Source organism: Neopsephotus bourkii, unplaced genomic scaffold (genome assembly GCF_033783945.1).
Source record: "Neopsephotus bourkii isolate Nb327-2 ecotype Australia unplaced genomic scaffold, CSIRO-AGI_Nbou_v1 NB_1663, whole genome shotgun sequence".
In the NCBI taxonomy this organism is placed as follows: Eukaryota; Metazoa; Chordata; class Aves; order Psittaciformes; family Psittacidae; genus Neopsephotus; species Neopsephotus bourkii.
Window position 1 is genome coordinate 4199037 of NW_026902137.1, and position 19120 is coordinate 4218156.

Consider the following 19120-nt stretch of genomic DNA (forward strand, 5'->3'; position numbering starts at 1 on the left):
TCTGTGCCTAAAAGGCATGAAGGACACAGAGGAACTGTGGGGTCTATCACATGTAAAATTTATTTTGCAGCACATCAGAATCAGACATAATCTCTTGTGACATGACATCAAGAAACAGTTTTGTTTCTTTCTTTACCCCAAGCTAAATGAAGGGTTTATATTCTGCTGGTGGTTAATGCCTGTGTTCATAACCATGTGTCTTTTTATGCATCTCTGCTGTATCATGCATCACTGCCTTTACAGCAGTGCAGCCCAGAACCCACTAATAACTTGGTTTTCAGAGGTGTACCTGTAAGAATTCTTTTCCTTTCCATTAATTTCACTATTATTCCCTTTATCACTCAATTCTGGCAGCTTCCCAGTGCATTTCCTGAGGCTGAAGGAGCAGAGCAGCAATCTCAGCAGAGAGGGTGCCACAGCCATGCATAGCATCAAGCTGTGGTGAGCCCAAAGGTGGCAGATGGTCATTTCCACCACTCCTCAGCAACACTTGTCATTGGCACTGCTGAGCTGCCCTAAACCCCCACAACAAAATTGTTCTTTGTTTCCCTCCACCATCCATCAGAATCTCCTTGTTGGAGGAGCAGCTTTGGAAAAGATAAAACAGTAAATGGGAGCAGCAGGCAATACTTTGTTTCAGTGGTTTCATCATTCCAATGTGGTCTTTTTCTTGCCAGACTGGGTTTTTCACACCTTGGCCTTTGTGCTGCCAGGTATTTGTGTAATGGTAGGAAAGACTGCCATTCCCATCACAGCAGGAGATGTCCACCACACACATTCCCCACCACAGAGTAGGTGAATCTCAATTCTTTTGTAAAGGTAAACTTGCAGGTAGGTGTTTGTTGTTTATCTTTTCAAACCATGTGTGCAGCATGGGGTTACTCCATTTGTCAGCAGGTGACTATTATTAGAATGCAAAGGGAAAACTAGTAGGACCTAATTTTTTTTTAATAACTATTTCTTGCAGAAATTAGTGCATTAACATTCAAAGCAACATTCAATAAAAGGAGAAAATTTTACAAATAGGGCCTCTCAGTCAAAAGTTCCACCTTTGTGAATAAACAGAATCCCAGACATGAGCAAAACCTGGAGTGCTGTCAGGGCAGGGAGTTGCTTGGAAAAGTGGCCAAAAAGAAAAACTTTTCAAACTTTTGAATAAAAGGCAAAGTTTCCTTTAGCAAATATGAAGAGATTTTAAAATAATACTTAAAAAATATAGTTACTGTAAGTTTATACTTATAAGTCTTATTCCTCATCAGCAGATGGCAACAAGCGCTTCAAATCCAAAACCTTGTGTGACTAATTGAGGATGCCCACTTCAAAATTACAGCAACAAGCACACATAATATTTATTTCTATAAATAAACATTAAATGTGTCTATCTATAAATATGTGTTTAAACACACATTTATTTTTATAAAACCTTCCTAGCCAGGAACAGTATTGGTATCATCATCATTAGCCCATTCTTCTAAACCAGAGTTCTCCCACCTTTTGAACACAACTGCTTGTTTCTAGTTTCCACTATTGCTCCCAGTAAGACTACTGTCTTTTGCAATACACTGTCAAGTACAGCTCACTTTTCCTGTCCTCTTTCTGCATACCTCAAAGGACAAAAACACATGTACAAATGCTGCATGCATGTTCTCTAGCCTCAGCATAGTCGGACAGGTATGATGTAATTTTCCTATCTTCTTAATATTGAAGCCCTTTTTATTTTCTCATGAGCTAAGTGGATTTGTACAATACATTCATCCACACAGAAATTCATACCAAGAGCTGTGTGTTTGTATTAATCAAAAACATGTGGCAACACGTTATACGTGTAGATAAACAGCATGGGTAATTGAGAGAAATGTTCTGCTCAGCGTTTTGCTTGTTCTGGTGTGTCTGTTGCTTTGGTTTGCATTTAATAAGGAAAATTAAACAGAAAAAAATCATGGTTTTATAATTCGTTGCTGAAAAAGTTACAAATTTTTAAAATTCATTTTCTGGTCCCTACCCTGAACAATAACTATAAAACACAAAGTTATTTACTCTAGACAAACACCAGATTTTCTTTCATATGCCAAATTCCTTAAGCTATATTACTCTGAAATTGGAATTGATGGAGGACATCTGATGTAAAAGATTCTTTTCTTTAAGTTTAATATGTCACATCACATGATCTTGTCAGGTGGGATCATGTCAATTATATTTATGCCATAATGTGAATCAGCCATGTACAAGTTGACTGTACTAACACAGAGAAAGAAGATAGATTTTTTTTTTGCCGTATCTCAGCCATCTTTCCCCTTTTCTTACCTTCTTTTTAAAGAAGAAAAAAAATCTGAGTTACGAGCAGCAGCTAAATCCCAGACAACTTTCTACCAAGCCCAAATTCCTGATCCTAGTTTTGTGTGGGTGGATTAGAGCACCAATAATAGGAAAGCCATGAGATGAAAATGAAAGTGAGCTCTCCTTCCATTTGCTTTGGGCTCAGCTGCAGCTATAGCATTTTTCTCCTACAAGATTCAGAACTTGATTTGCAGAGATCCTTTTCTGACTAATTTTCCCTCTTCGTTACATCACTGAAACACGAGAGGAGCAGTGTCCGAGACCATTCACCTGAAGACGAGGAAAAATACATCAATGAACTGGAAATACCCAGGACTTTTCACAGCCTCCCTGACATGTGACAAGCCTTCCTGGCAGCCCAAACCACCATGACGGGTGGCAGAGGAAACCTGCCTGGCAGCAGCAATGCCTGCTATGCACTGGGAAGGGCATAGGACCAGATTCTGCTTCCACTTACAACCCCCTTGTTCTGCTGAGTGGTTCAGCAATGAAATTTAGCCACATAAAACCAACTGACTCAGAGATACAAGTGTATGGCACTAGTGACACCCAAAACCTGAAATCCCACTTGGATTTTCAATGTTATTTGCTAAGAGGGGTAGAAATGTGAGAGGGAAAAGTCCCAAAAATTGAATGTGCTACAAAATAATGAATTTTTGTTCATTGTGCAAAAATATTTAATTTTTTTGGTTTTGTTCTTCAAGAAAGAATGTATACCTGATGATGCAGGTCTGGTGTTGAGCCAGGAAATACAGCTGGGTGGAGGTTTCTGTCAAGAACATGTTCTAGCAGAGCTACAGAACTAAGGTCCTATGCCACTTCCATCACACTAGGGTTTTCACTTGTTCTGGTGAGACTGACCACAGCTATCCCTTTGGTCCATGGTGCTTCTCACAAGAGCCGCCTTTTCACAGTGAACTCAGACAAACAGAAAATCATGTGCTGGGGAAAACCAAATGCATATACTTGGCTTCAAAATCCAGCTTGACCATTTGAGCCCACAACTCAAAGACCAAGCTCAGTTACCAGGTATGAAGTGCAAAAGAACCAGATGCCTGTATTGTTTGTGGCTCTAGATTAGCATAATTTATCCTTAACTGTGAAGTTCACTTAAAATACACAAAAGCAGCTTTCCCAGTTCTCATTTAATCCCACACAGAAAGTTGCCTTAATTTGCAGTCAGTGGGGAAGTTGGCTGTTACACCTGTGCCACAGCAGCCTGTGTGCGACTTGTACTTCACTACCCTGGTGTGTCTGAAGGGATGCTTCTGTGGGAATAAAGCTGTGCACTAAAAATATAACAGGGATTAAAAAACCAAGTTGCTTCTAAATTTTGCATCCAGTTTTCATGCAAACTGAGAGCAGCCCAGAAATGCAATCTCAGACGGCCAATGCAACTCATCCCTGCTGCAGAGCTGGCGCACAAGTATAACCTTGCTGGCCGCAAAACAGTAAAGGGTCTCGACCTCCAGCTCAGCACTGCCTATGCAGGCAGAGCAAGAGAAGATATCATAGTAAAGTCCAAGGCAGGCATATTTAGACTGCCCATTAAGCATCATCTCATGAATTGTTAAATTAATACTATCAGAAGTATTAACTGCACCTTGACAGTAACTAATGCATTATCTCATTCTGGGTTTCAGCAGATACAGGAGAAGGATTATGTTCTTCAGAAGTTAGGAAGCTTTCAGCCTCATGAGAAAACAGTTCCATCTGGGAAAAGGGACTACAGGCAGGTAGTTAATATAGTCCCCAGAGGAAAGTAAACCAGAAAAAGGTAAAGTTGTGATATGATTCATTTGGCTTTCAGAGTTGCAGCAGAAGGGTTCTAATAGATGCCTGCTATTATCTATTAATTTGTGCCTTTACATTCAATAAAAACCTGATTCCCAGACCATTAATGCTAAGAAATAGGTCTTACCATAGAAGACACACCATCTCTTTCCTACTCTTAATTACTGAAGGAAGATGCTTTTACAGCTGCATAAGTGGACAAAATCTGCAGCAAGCTTCTCCATAGATCCATGAAAACAAGGTGCTACTGAGCACAAACAAGATATTCCAACTGGCAGAGAAAGATATGTTACATTAGTTTATATTTCTGGAGATGATCTAAGCCCTTAGTTATCTGTTACATCAAATGTCTCAGTTTTCCTTCTGTAATCTAATATCCACCTTCAAGCTTGCCCTACATTTAAAATTTATACAGGTTTTTTCAGATGCTGCCATTTTGCCTCAGGCTTTTTAGGTGTTAAGCTCCAGTAATAATCTACACTGTTTCTTTAAGAAAGTTCATCCATTCACTTTAATTACATTTTCAGCCCTGGTTATTGTCCCCGTGCCTGCAAAGAATGTTTCCAGCCATAAAAAACCATTATCTGCCACAATTATGGATAACCAGAGCGTGGCCACAGGGCAGAAATGCCATGGTGAAAGATTGTACCGCAATTCAGCACAGAATTTATAACTTTCCTCAGGGCTAACTGTCAGCCTGATCACAATGCCTGACAAAAAGATCTAGTAAAGCAAATGCAGATGCTTCTTCTCGCCTGCATGGTTGCTCTTTTTAGTTTTTTTTTTTTCTTTTTGAGGTGCAGTTTGTTATAACACATTAAGTTGCAGCCACTCTACATGCAGCACTACAGAAAAGACACCATGCCTGATTCAGTTTTCCGGAGCACAGATTTAGATCATACAAATCCAGCACCATGCTTGTAAATACGCATTGTTCTCTGTGCAACCAGAGCATCTCAAAGGTACACAGAAAATACTACTGTTTATTTGCTCTGGTAGCAGAAGCTGCAGGCTCAGTTTCTGCTGTGTTGTGTTCTCTATGCTTGTTACTGATGCCAGATGGACCCAGAGATGATTTTCCGTTGCTACCCATGTTACTGCTCTTGCAACATTAGATCATTCCATCTCTAATTCTTGTGGTTATTAACATGCAGAGGAATGCTAAACTGGAAGAAATATTAACTTCTTGACACAGTAGTCGAGTATATCTAATTATTTCTCTAATTCCATCTGGACATCTTTGTCCTAATGGAACAGAGGCTTGTCTTATGCTTCCTGATGTGCAGGATTTCAACAGAAGAGGGCAAGAAGATCATGAGCCCCATCAAGATATTTGTTGATGAGAATAATAATATAAATCCTTCTGTAACGTTTTTTCCAGCCAGAAGTCTCAAAGCACAATACAAACATGACTCAGAATTATTCTTCTTGGTTTGGCTGGGAAAGAAAACTGAGCAGATAGGAGAGATTCTTGGGTGATGTTCCTGGCATCCCTGACACCTATGCAACCCCCAGCACAGCAGCAGGAGCTGCTGTCCCCACCCATGTGCATGGTAGCCATATTTCTGGACCCTTGTGAAAGGACAATGCAGGTTGAAGTTCTTCCCCTCAGCATGCTCCAGGCTTGCTTTAGCCTGTGTCTGGGTACTGTTCTCCATTCCCACAGAGCAAACAATCCCCAAAGTCAGACTTTGTGCCTAATCTCAAACAGACCTTGACATAGAGGTGATAACAGCAAGACCAGGATCTCTCATCCTTTGCTTTCAACAGAGGATGTTGCTTTTCTCAGCAAGGAGGCAGCTGCTCAAATACAAATGCAGAATAAAGACCTGGAAAGGATATTTGATGTCTACCCCAATCTGTCCCTGGGATTTAAAAAAATGTTGTGCTTCTAAATGGGACAATAATGCCTACGGGCATCTTTTTGCACTGTTAGGCATTAAAGGGCTTTTAAAAGCTTGGCTCCAGTGCCCACAGATCAGACTGAGAGCATTCATAGCAGTTTCAGTGTAGATCAGCCCAGTTTCTCCTCCTTTCAGTTGTCATTACAGGAATCCAAAATATGGAAAAGATAATGGTTAAAAATTTCAGATAAGATGACAGAACTGGTTTTTGCTCACTTCTGGGCAACACAGTGTGATGGTGCAGCAAGTGGGTTTTGTCTAGCAAAAACCCTTTGACTTTCATTCTAAGCTCCCTGGGCTTCATTCTCTTGAGTCTGACCAGTTCCAACTCTGATGCAGCAGAGCTCTTTGTGAAGGGAGTATTTCTCACAGTCTTTGAGATGGCAAATCTTCCACTGTTCCCACCATCCTAACCCCACTCTGGCATGAACATGTCATAAGATTTGGCACCTCTGAGTCAGCTTCAAACTCAGTTTCTATCCTAAACAAAATCCAAGGCAGAACTCCACCTCTTGGCATCTCTTCAATAAAACATCATTCTACCTGAACCTCAGAAAAGATAAACTATTAAAGTAATAAGAGGATAATTTAACCTCTTTAATCAGATAATCCTCCAGCACATTGGACATTTATTTGCACGGTATATTCTACAGTAATGAGTTTGCAGCTCAGATCTAAACAATTCCCCACCCTCAGAAAAAAGCTGAAGGAAGTGGTTGAGACATTCCATATCTCAGGTGCCATTATGTGAATGTGAAAACAAATGAGTTTAATTGGGGAGAAATTCATCCCAGACAGAGGGCTTGCCCAAGGCCCTTGTCTGAGAAACCCCACTTAACTCTGCTCTAGTGCAGAACAGCTACACAGGCACTAGATGCCAATTAAGCCCTACTTATCTTTTTAATGAAGGGCTGAATCTGAAAATGAATTATTGTTTTGATGTGTAAATGATGTCGGTTTGGTAAGGTAGTGAAAGTATTCTATCTGGGGGGACAAGCAAAACTAAAGTGATCAAGTGGCTGCATGAACATACATGTAAATGCTACTGAGCTTTCTATGGCTCTCCAGCAAGGAGGAAAATTCTCCACAGTATTCAGACTAAAACTGCATATTCAGCAACTTGAATCACTCTGTGTCTTTGTGCCAGTTTCAGCCAAGCATTCCTTTCAGAGACCAAAACAAACAGAAATACTTCCCTGAAAACTAGAACTTCATTCCAGTGTTTGCTAAAATAATTTCTTTTCTAAGCAGTTGCTCATTCTCACACTTCCCTCAATTCCATGTATGTAAGTGTTGAATGTTCAAAAATAAAGAAACTGGTTTACCTTGGGCCAAGCCAAACATTTCTTTTAACTTATCCATAACTTTTCAATTAATGAAAATATTTAGATTTTTTATTTTATTTTTTTTATTTACCAGGATTTTTTTCCTAAATTTAAGATTGTCCAGGACAAACAAAACCACTGATTAATACAGGTCAATGTATGGTCCAACACTATGCCATTAATAAAAAAAAAATAAATTCATTTTAATCTCATTTAAAGTTCAATTTAGGGAATAATTGTCATGATTTCTTTAGTTTTTGGTAAGCTGTATCTTTACCTTAAGTAGCATACATCTTCCGTGTGGCTGCAGTCACGAACAGCTCTTTTTGAAAGACAATGTCACTGATAGGGATCTTTGGAAAAGGAAGCAGTACTCTTGCTATGAAACAGAAGTGAAATATGGTGCTTCCTCCTCACTCAAGTGCCAAAGACTCGTGAACTAGCTTAGATCCCACCAACAAAATCACTAAAGTTCATCGGGTTTTCAAACTCCTACCCTTGCATCCATGAATGGGTGAATGGTGAAAACTGGTGTGCAAGACTATAAAGCTCTACAGATGAGCTCTCCCACCCAGTGATTTTGGCTTGTGGCCTAAAGCTTAAAGGAGTGCAGGCACTCAGCTGACTTTAAAAAAGGAAGCCTATAAAGAGAAAGCTTAAATACCCATTGGAAGAGCCTGAAAATCACCAGTATAGAGGAAAAAACATTCAGAACTGTGGACAATTTTTATGATTTTTCCAGTTTTGAACTTCTCCTTAACAATGCTAAATAGTAGGACATGTCTATTTGAAAACAATAATGCAGATATTTTCGATGTGCTAGTAGTCAGAACTTCATTTTAGTAAGTAGAACTGATGAATTAATTGCCAGACACATGAAAGACTGTTGTATTCCTAGGACAGATTGCATGATATAGTTAGACTTCAGAGAATAGCTAAAATGATATACAGTAACCAGTATTTAGTGGACAGAGAAGTCATGGTCATTGGCAACAAAGGGTGGAGGGACTTGCTGGTCTTTCTCATCTACGAAATAGACTGGTTTTCTGAGATATAAATGAATGCCATGATTAAGGCATGAATAATATACATTAATCTATAGCAATAACCCTCTGTATTTTGAAAAATCACTGAGATGTCATTGGAAAGCCACACTCTGCAGCCACACTGCACTGGTCATATAGGTTTGGGGTCTATAGCTAGATATGTTAAATTCCACTTTATAGTTTAAAAAAGACAAAATGCCACCCTACTGTTAACTTAAATCATCCTCATTTCTGCTCCACCTTCATTAATTCCCTTTGCATGATTGCAAGATCAAATCCTTCATCCCAGGCTGTAATTACAGAGCAGTTGGGGAATAGGTGCCATATTCCCTTTCCAGGGTCATATAACTTGTTAGTCAATCATACTGTTAAGACATTTTCAGTTTTAATAAATGAAGGTGGTGTTCATCTCATGGCTGAGAATGGATATTTTCATGGAAATAAATATCTGATGCATATCTTCACAGCATCTCCTTAAGAAAACCATTATCACTTCAAAATAGTTCCTCCCAGCAAAAAGTGCGATTATGTCATTCGTGTACAAGCCAAGTAATGATGAGATGATAGGTTGTGTTTATGTTTTTGCCATGTTTCAGACCCAAAGAATCAGCCAAAGAAAGCTGACGAAACTTGAATACAGTTGCAGACCAGAGAGACTCAGAGCTTCAGCCACCTGCAGTAGTGCAAATGTCCCTCAGAAGCTCCATTCAAGCTGATTCACAAATTCAAACCAGGTTTTGAAGCTGCATTTAGTTAGAGCTTGTTCCACAAGTAGATCCACTGAACAAGGGACTAAGAGAATTCAGTTCTGTGCTTAGATGCTGAACACCATCCGCTTAATGGCACCAATTACCACTGATCCATTGTGCTAGCTTCTTAACATTTAATATCTTACTCCCTAAGATATGAAAATAAGTTATTTTAAGCTCCTAAAATAGATTTGAAGAGTCTCCTAAAAATTCTCAGGACCAGTCTCATTCAAAGGTGAGTGGGATTACACCCAGAAGTTACTCAGATGCTTTTAAAAATTCCTATTTAATTTACAATGCACAGCCCTGAAGTAAATCTCCATTCAGTACTTCTTGTCATCAAGCTTAAGAAATTGACTTTGGAGCCAACACACATCTTTTTACCTGTGTTTTCTGTTGGCTGGTTTTCCTGCTGTAGCACAATGCTGCAGTGCTTCATTCACAATCATACCCAAAACATTGACACAGGACCCAAACTGCTATTCTGATCTGGGTCTATGGAGTGCTCTGAAAAGAGTCTGTGTTGTAATGGGCCCACACAAGATCAACTCTGCTTAAGAATATTGTCTTTGGTAAATAAAAAGATTTAAAAACTTGACAATTTGTGATAGATTTTGCAAAATATTATTCTTTGGAAGCACTAAACTGCCAAAACAAACCTTCTTTACCACATGCTGCAGAGGTTAAGACTAATGTCAAAATGAACTCCATAGATGTCTTCGGAAATAATGTCTCTTAATACTCTAGCTAAGCACCATTTGTTAACTTAGAAATATAATGTTTGGAATGCATATTTTGTATTTAGCATTTGCAGTGCACAGGAATGTACATTTTACAGGTTTTTATTAGTGCAAACATTTAGAAACCAAGCAGAAGACTGATTTATTATTACTGTTCCTACTAATAAGTATATATATTATTGATGCACACTAAGTTCCCCGTCAGGATAGTGACCCTATAACATTAACTTTTAAATAATGCATAAGTTGGCAAATTTCAATTTATGCTAATTGTTTCTCATAAACCAAGGTAATTAAATGCTGCTTCTGCAGTTGCATATACAAAACTGTAGGGTGGACCTTCCTCCTGCAGCACTGCAGCCATGCAGCTCCCTGAGAGTGAGCTGAGGTACAGAGATAAAGATTAAGCTATTGTCAGGATGGAGGATCACCTTTGTGAGATGCTATTATATTATATTATTCTTTTAATATTTGATTACACTTGAAACTGTGGTACTCTGGCAAATATTACTCATTAGAAAAAGTAATACTAAGCTTTTCTTTTTTCACCTGCATCACTCTGCAATAATCCCAATGCATGATTTGCGATGGGATAGCTCCTGATTTACACTAGCAGAAGGAACGTAGGCCTACAAGTTTCAGAGGGTATTTGACTCATCAATTAATAGGCCAGGTCAGGGCCACTTTCACCAACTCGGCACAAGGCTTGTAACCCCCTTAAGAATGATGTTAGTACCTGGTTTCTTTTCCTGCTCCTAAGTAAATCCCTTCCTTACCAAAAGGCACCGACACTTAAGCCCTACCATTTCTAGTGAAAATCAAGAGAATAAACAAGATGGAAAATTCCCCTAGCAAGCTCTGGGGAAGGAAAACATAAAAATCTCTAATTGCCAAACACTGTGAGAATTTAATTGTGAGCCGTCCCAAGCCCCTTGCTGGCTGCGCTGGGGAGGGAACTTTTGCTTCTACAAAACCCATCTGCCAGCAGCTGGGGCTGCTCACACCCTGTTGTTGCAGACAGCAAGGAAACCATCCAGTGTCCCAAAAAAGTTAATGAATTATTCTCCTCCTCCCAACAGACTCAATGCTGGAGCCAGGAGCCGTAATCGCACTCTTGCAGCCTCTGAGTCACTGTCAGACAGAGCCCAAAACAGAGCAGCCTGCACAGTCAGCAGAGGCGGTATGTGCATTGTGTCTGTAATTCGGTCAAACCAGTTTAAAAACAAACTCATCTTCCCTTGGCCCCTCACAGGCCCCTCTCAGTGCACACAAATGCTGCAGCCTCCCGCCGTACACACGGCTTTTTTGGAAGAGAGCGGCTGTCTTGCATGAAAGAGCCTTTGCCCACATGAACCAAAGCTGAGGTTTTCAGGGAAGCCTGCATGAGTCAAGCATTCAAAACCCATTAAAATTCAATGGGAGAGGAGCGCTTGTGCTCTTGGGTGCCTCTGAAAATCCCATCCTCTGTCTCAAGGTTAAATCAAGACGAGGACAGGAGCTTTCACCTTGCTGTGTTTTCTAAGGACAGAAGTAGAGTCCGCAACTCCAAAGTCAGGTACTGCAAGACCCTTCTGCTCATTGCCATAACCACAGATAGCTTCCATGCTTCCCCAAAGCTCCCTCTGTGAGTTTCCTCTATATACCACAGTCATTGAGCAGATGGAGTGGATAAATGGTCACTGTCACAAAGTAGTGATATCGTGGAGAATATAAATACTTTTTTCATTTCTTCTTCAAACATTCATGTCATATCTAGCTGCACAGAAGTGGGAATTTTCCATAATGGACCATTTTCCATCTGTCTCTGACAAAAAAATGGTTGGCAAAACAAATTAGTTTCCCTTTCCCCCTGTTACGGCATTTGGAATGAAGTGTCAGAGAAGTTCTGGGAGGTATTAAGGATCTGTAAGTAAATTTTGAATATTTTAATATTAAAAATTCAAACCACATTGATTACCTACAAGAGGCTCCATAGTTTGTTTCTGCTGCTTGGCTGAAGTGAAATGCTAGGAGTAGTTTTCCAGTAAGTGTATGTACTCAACATTTCTATGCATATTTACCGACATTTGTTTACTATCATTATCTTAGGTGAATGTTTCCACCACAAGGTTCAGCTGTATGTTTGATCAAGAAAGTAAAAATCCCAAACACCCCAACAAATTAACATGATTATTAACATTATCATGATTAAAAATGTGAGAGCATCTTGGGGGAACTCACATTTGTGTTAATTTTAACTCACTTAAAATTGTTGCTAAACCATCTATTGTCATTTACACCTCTATTCTTCCAGTGGAAATAAAAGTGCATTTTTATTTTTATATAATAATACAAGAAAAAGAAAAGAGGCTAATTTCTAGCTAGTAAAGCTGGTATAACATTTCAAGGCTCGATTTTTCAGAATAATCATGTCAAATATTTCAACATACAAAGGACTAAAATGCAAAAATTATTTGTATTTAATCATTGTGCTCTATGAATAGTCTTCAAAATTAGTGATTTTTCAAATATCTTAAACATAAATAAAAAAACATAAAAAAGTGTTTCATCAAGTCATGCTGACAGTGTTTGTATTGTTTGCATTGATTCAGTAGCATGAAATATCACTGTTGAAGAGATAGACTGACACTTACTAATACCCACTTTCCAAACTATAACAGCAATAACCATTGAAAATTTCTAAGAGATCATCCTGAAAAGAGTGAAGATAAACATGCATCACCTCTCTTCATACTCCAATAAGAACATTACTAGAGTACAGTGTCTTAAAGTAATTCATTCTACCCCAGAATAACACAACAGCACTGCGAACCACAAATCCTCAACATCACTGTAAATGTAAAGTAAGATTTTCAGACATTTTCTCTGGAAACAATTAACAATCACTGAGTAGAAGTTGCAGGTGTGCAAAACTTGCTCATGTTTTTATGCCTGCCACAGCTAAGTAGTATGACTGGGAAAAGAGGTCCTAGTATCCAAGTCCCCAGCCCTGTTGTCCCTTATTCAAACTACCACAAATTCTATGCTGAAATATCACTGTTGACCTGACCCCAAGGCAACTGCTTTTCCAGCTGATCCTAGGGCAGCTATTGCAGCCAGTCAAGCAGTTATCTGTCAATTTTCAGTGCATGTCATTTCCCAGTAAACCTTTCCATGTTATGTGATGAACACCAGCAGTGCAGTGCTGGTATTTACAAACACAGCTTCATCTTCGGTCTTGCTGCAATAGACCTACAAGTTGGTGCTTTGATGGCTAGAGGAGAAAAAGGAACCTTGCCAGAATAAGAGCTAGCTTTATCAGGAGCCCTGCAGGAAATCCTCCTCTATAATCCATGAAGCACGAGACACCAAAGACACTACAGCCAGCATTACAATGGTGAGACCCAGCTTCAGGAAGGCTACAGGATATGACACAAAGGCCAGTCACCATAACTTGGCCAACCACCATAACATGACCCATGAGAATCAGTAGAACTTGAGGTGCTGAGGATCTAGGCAGTAGGACATATCTACCTTGTACACTTCAAAAACAGATATGTAGGAGCTGGTTTAGCTATCAAAAGCAACCTTGCTACACTAGCACTGGGACTATTTTTCCACTTGTGAGCTCCAATGCTTAGTTCTAATGAGGGTACCTGCTGCTCTACACAACAGCCATCTCTAGTACACTAGGTTCCTGTGGTACAAATGGAGATAAATGATAAATAGAAATCATTATACACAGTGGGGACTACTTGAACACCTATGCTGAGACAAAAGCCAGAAGAGCAAGGGAGGTGGGATCTCAGACCAAACACCCTCTTTGCACCAGCTCCCAGCATTGCATCAGTAACCTGTGCACCTCAAGAGCATTTCAGGGAGATCCAGGAGGGACTGTGCCTACTTGCACAGGGAATTCAAACAGCTTATTACCAAAGCCATTTTCTTTTTTTATTATTACTTTCTTCAAACAAAGCTAATAAATCAAATCACCCAAGATGACATTATGCAAAGCTTAATTAGATTTGGCACACAACTCGCTAGGAGTAGCACCCATCTGACTTTAGATCAGAGAACTCCGGTTTGATGGGTGGAACCAAATCGCCCACTTTGGAGTTGCTAAATCTACTTTTAAATGCAGTGTGTTTGCATTTTTTCACTCTGGGACCTGGAGGAGGTTAGCTTTGTTTGACTTTTGGGCAATGGGAGCAGTAGAAGAGAATTCAGAAATAGAAGGCTACACGTTTATGAAGAACATAAATCTCTTATTCTGCAGGCATGGAAGATTCACAAAGAGTTGGCAGCAACTATTTCATAGAGCTGCTTTTCACAGAGCTACTGGGAGCTTGTGGAGCTTCCTCCTTGACTACCTGCTTTTCTAAGACATTCTGGGGTATTTTTAATAAACATACATAAAACTCATGAAAAAATACTATTTTAACAGCATATTATTTGACAGAGCAACCTTCACTGCTACTACCTCTCTAGATTTTACTATCAATCTCTTTTCTTAAGCACACAGCTCCTCAAGAAACACGATGCATTTTAAAAAATGTAACTGAAATTTTTCACAATACATTTATAACCCTAATAGAGAACATTAAAAGAAAAAAAAAATCTTAACTTTATTCAAGAAAAGGTGCATAAAAAGATTATTTAAAAGTAAAAATGCTTCCCTCCACTTTATCCCTTTTCTGCTGAGAGGGAACAAGGAACAGAGGGGGGCATAGGAAAAACTTGCACAAAAGAGTAGCATTTCTGCAGCCTGCTCCTGAACCCCTGCAGCAATCTCCCTGTTCCCTAAATCCCCCTTTCATGGAATGACATGTGAGGGAAGCAGAAGGGAAGGGAAGAGGCTGGTTGCAGACATGTGCATGTAAGTACAGCAGAGTTGTACTGGAAGTCCTGTGCTCCAGACAACACAACAAACCACAGCCTGGGTGACAATGCAGAGAACATGATGTTTTCTGCACTATGGATGGCTTTGTGAATGGGCTATGTCTCAGCTGTCCAGAGTCTACTTGCAAAAAAGGAAACGGGTGTCAGCCCATCACTGCTGTGACACACCAGAAAAGACAATGCTCCCTGTTAAACAACAACAGAGCTGGCTGGACGCACCGGGTCTGACCACACAGAGCCAATGCACTGCACGTGCTGGTTGAAAGGCGTGCACACTGGAGCCTACCTTCTCACCCTGCCTGCCTGCTGGCTCCCACGCACTATGCTCTGCATTGCCATACCCTCACCACGGCTGCAGCAGCTTAGTGCAGGAGCACTGGCATGGACCACTGTCAGACCTCCATTGCACTGGAGAGACATCTACTGAGCTTCATGCTCATCCAAACCCTGGCACAGCATGGACCACAAGGCTTGCATGCCCAAATGACACCAGCCAACACAAGGCAAACTTTAAACCGCAACTGCCTGCAATGGGAAACTCATGCAGTCTTCAATCACAACTTAATTCAGAAAAAATATACTCAGCAAATCTTTTAACGCCATAATTATTTAATCAAGAAAATCCTAGGTCAATTCTAGTCAACCAACATTAAAAATAACAAAACCAACCCAAACATGTACATAGTTTCAAATTCGTTCTTTGGAATGACACATACATTCAGGATCTGCCTTTAAAAAATACTGGGCACTACTGTTGAAGCCTGACTTTTGTAATCTAAACACCTACATTTTTCTAACTGCTAGAGGAGAGCCTCACATTCGCCTTATTCACAAATATAGAAAAGGACAGAAATAATTAAATAAAGGCAGTCTGGTTCATGCTCCACTGCACCATATATGAGAAGTTGTGGCTGACAATGACATTGAAAACCAGTTGTCAGTCTAATGTAATCAGAGAGACAATTGGCTCTGCTGGCAAGAACTGAATTAGTGTTTTCTGTCTGAATCAGTGTCATCTTCTAGGGAGCAGTGAAGCTTATGCAATGATCACAAAACTCCCCAGAAGCTGCATTTGTTACTGAAATATGGTGGTGCTTTGGTGCTGTGTAACCTCATTCTGTAATACAATATACCTCATGGTCATGCTGCTGTTCTCATGTTTCTTGCAATTATACAATTCAATGACCAGATACTATATCAAACTAGACAACCATAACATGAAAACTTTAAAATCTCCCTTCAAGAGCTAACACAGTTTATTCTCAAATGCATTCTCTGCTCTCTTGCACGCTGTGCGCATATGCAGAGCATGAAATCAGGGTGGAGAGTCCAGTCCTAGATACTGCCTCAAATGCTTGTAGTTTGGGAAAGGCAGAAGGGTGAGCAGTGTTAGTCCTCATTTTCCTAACGAGGACAGTGAATAAAACTCAAACCAAGGTTAGGTATGAAAAAATCCCACTTTTCAAGTAGGACCCATTGTTGATGCACACGTGTATTTTGCCATGGGAAACTAAGAGTTTGTCTTTGAATAGACTCGTGCTTTGTTGGTACTGACAGCACCTAGCAGCTTCATCTTTATTTTGTTTCAGTGAACACTAGCATGAGCTGGTTTTGAGTGATGGAATATGCTGTGTACTAGCTTTGTTTTTTCATTTCTAAGTTTTCGCTTTCGTAGAAGCTTGTTCTTCATCTGCTGCCTCTTACCTGCAAAGCCACCTCACTAGCCCCTCATGGGAGATGTGAACAAGTTTGCAGGGGACTCCTTTCACACAGTCCAAGAGCGTGGAAGAGCAGACATGTACAGAGCAGAAAGGCTACCTCAGAAAAGCCACTTATTTTCAAAGAAATACTACTTCAGGACAAGGAACTACCAAGATCTTTACATCAACACACAGGAATATTATCTTAACCACTGTGTTTCTATAACAAACAACCAGCTCTCAGAAGTTTCTGCTTCCTGCTCTATTTAATTATCTTGCATTCAGTGATATTGAACAACACAAAATTCAAGCATTAATCAAAGCAATAAAAGCAGATGGTTTTTATGTTATTTCAGTTTTACACATATTTACTCTTTTTCATCTGTAACATCTGTTTCTTTAAAGAGCTATCGGTATAATGGGAGGGTACACTCACTGGATTGATACACATCTGTAATCAGCAAGCTGATGGTCCTCCTCAGGCCAAGGAGACACTAGGTGATCTGTCACTTAAAGGCAGGCCATCAAAATAGATACCCTCTTTTTTATAATTAGCGTTCCACATTATATATTCATTAAGACTTACATAAATTATTTCCTTGTCCAAGGTTCAACTTTTCTGTCCTTGTTCAGACAAAGCTCTTGTTGAATCACAATGTGTTTGCTCAACAGGATATGGACACACTTTCAATCTGTTATACTGCCATTAGTCTTCGTAAGCCTCTAGTCTTGCTCAGACAGAACAAGGGACTAGTCAGATCCTGAAGCCCTTCATATGTGATTCCCTCATAATTTCTACCAAAACCACCACAAAAAAACCCACCCCGAAATAGAAAAAAAAAAAAACAACAAACAAAACCCAAAACTGAAACAAAACCATTCAAATACAAGAATTTTTAAAAACAACAGGAGTCTCACAGGAATAGGAAGCGTTGGTACGCTACATCTGCCACACCAGTGCTTCAGACCAGGCCTCCACAGAGCTCCCTGCTGAAAGACAGAGCAAGTGAGATGAAGAGAGAGGAGGAATGGTTTATGCCTTACACCTACTGTTTGTTAAGCCAAAGCCCCAAACAGGAAATGTTTCACTAGCAAAGTTTTGTAACAATGTGTGTTTTTCATATGTAGAGGGCGAATTTTGTAGGTCACTTCAATAACCATTTTGGTCTACTGAAACAAGGCAAAGAAGAAAAATGCCCAGTAGGGGCAAGGCAGATGACCACATCCCTTTGGCACACACCTTCCTGTCCAGCTCTGCCCTCTGAAGGCATGTACACTCTCCAGTAGTGCTTATTTATATGTCACATTACGGTGATGAATGTTACTATTGCTCTCCAAAACATATGCTCAAAGTTTATTATGGCACTAAATACGGGCTGGGTAAGAATCTGGATTGTTTAAGTGTCAAACAGTGACAACATGTGTACAATACAACACAGACATCAAGGGAGAACCAGCTCAGCTAATATGTGGTATTCATATAAGCCTTTAAGAACAAAGACCACCCATAAAGCAAAGCCAAGGCTGCCACAAGAATAGGTGGTACTGCTTCCGTCATTGCATACTGTGTGCCAATTGGTTTCCTAATTAGATTTGCAAGTTAATAAAAGGCAGAAAATACAATAAAAGAACAGTATGTTATAACTTTTCCTATGGCAGACCTTGCAGTAAATTCAGCAGATTTCTGACCATGGCAGGTACCCAGTGCATGTTTGTTTTTCTTATAACTAGGTTTGGTTTCTTTCTGTTTTGCATGGCTTGTACCTTTTTTCATGCGAGTGAATACTTCCTTAACTAGGATGATCCCGAGCACAACAGTTATTCACTAAATAACGGTCAGCATAAATAACTCTCATACTTCTCAGCATCTTCCTTTAGCTGATGATGTTTTGTTCCATTTCAGATTCATTTTGTTAAAAGACACAGTAAAACGGTAGTACAAAAAAAACCTAACCATTAAAAAAAAATAATTAAACTACAAGGAAAACACTCTAAAGTACATTTCCTTACACATTTGAGTTAGACAGCTTGGATACAGCAGCACCACATGAGAACTGCTGGAGCTCTAGTCTCGTACCACAAGACCGAAGGGTTCAACCAGAACTGGAGCACCTCTCAACAGCACTTCAGAAGGACTGAAAGGAGAAAAGGAGTGAAAACAGAAAGTGGCAAAAAAGGACAGGAGGGAAGAACAGACTGAAGAGGGAAAACATGGGGATGGAAATGAAATTCAGATTAAAACCTAATGCACCTTCATCATATGTGTATACAAGTGAGTTGTAAAAGAATTTCTTCCCTTGATATATCAAACCCTTAATAGACAACTTGCCTTTCTCAGCAACAGATAATTAATAGAATGACCAAAGGAAAAAGCAAGCCTAAAGAGAAAACTGCAGTGCCATCTTGACAACTTTTGATCATATGAAATCATATTTAAACCTGAAAAAAAACACACTGTCCAGACTGTGGTCTGCAATGCAAGGGTTTCAGCATGCAGGAACAATTCTAATAAGACCTTAGACTTTCAAACAACACAGTGAAAGTCCAAAAAGATGCTACCACACCTTAGCATACAATCTCCAGTGCAAACTGGAGAAAGCTATTCTAAGAACGTGAGCGGTACTACCTACACCACAAATTCAACAGC

The 19120-nt window shown here is 39.7% G+C and overlaps 1 long non-coding RNA gene across 3 annotated transcripts in view; it reads right to left on the reverse strand.

The window, feature by feature from the left end:
* LOC133224132 (uncharacterized) overlaps positions 1–19120 on the reverse strand; it is a 173207-nt gene that overhangs the window by 67504 nt on the left and 86583 nt on the right. The window contains exons 2-3 of one of the 3 annotated variants that reach the window (XR_009728772.1): positions 17392–17463; positions 16478–16535 (exon numbers count right to left, since the gene is read on the reverse strand). This is a non-coding gene — a long non-coding RNA (uncharacterized LOC133224132). Of the gene's footprint in view, positions 1–16458; positions 16536–17380; positions 17464–19120 lie in introns of those variants that run through there. The other 2 variants (XR_009728774.1, XR_009728773.1) reach the window with 2 other exon arrangements.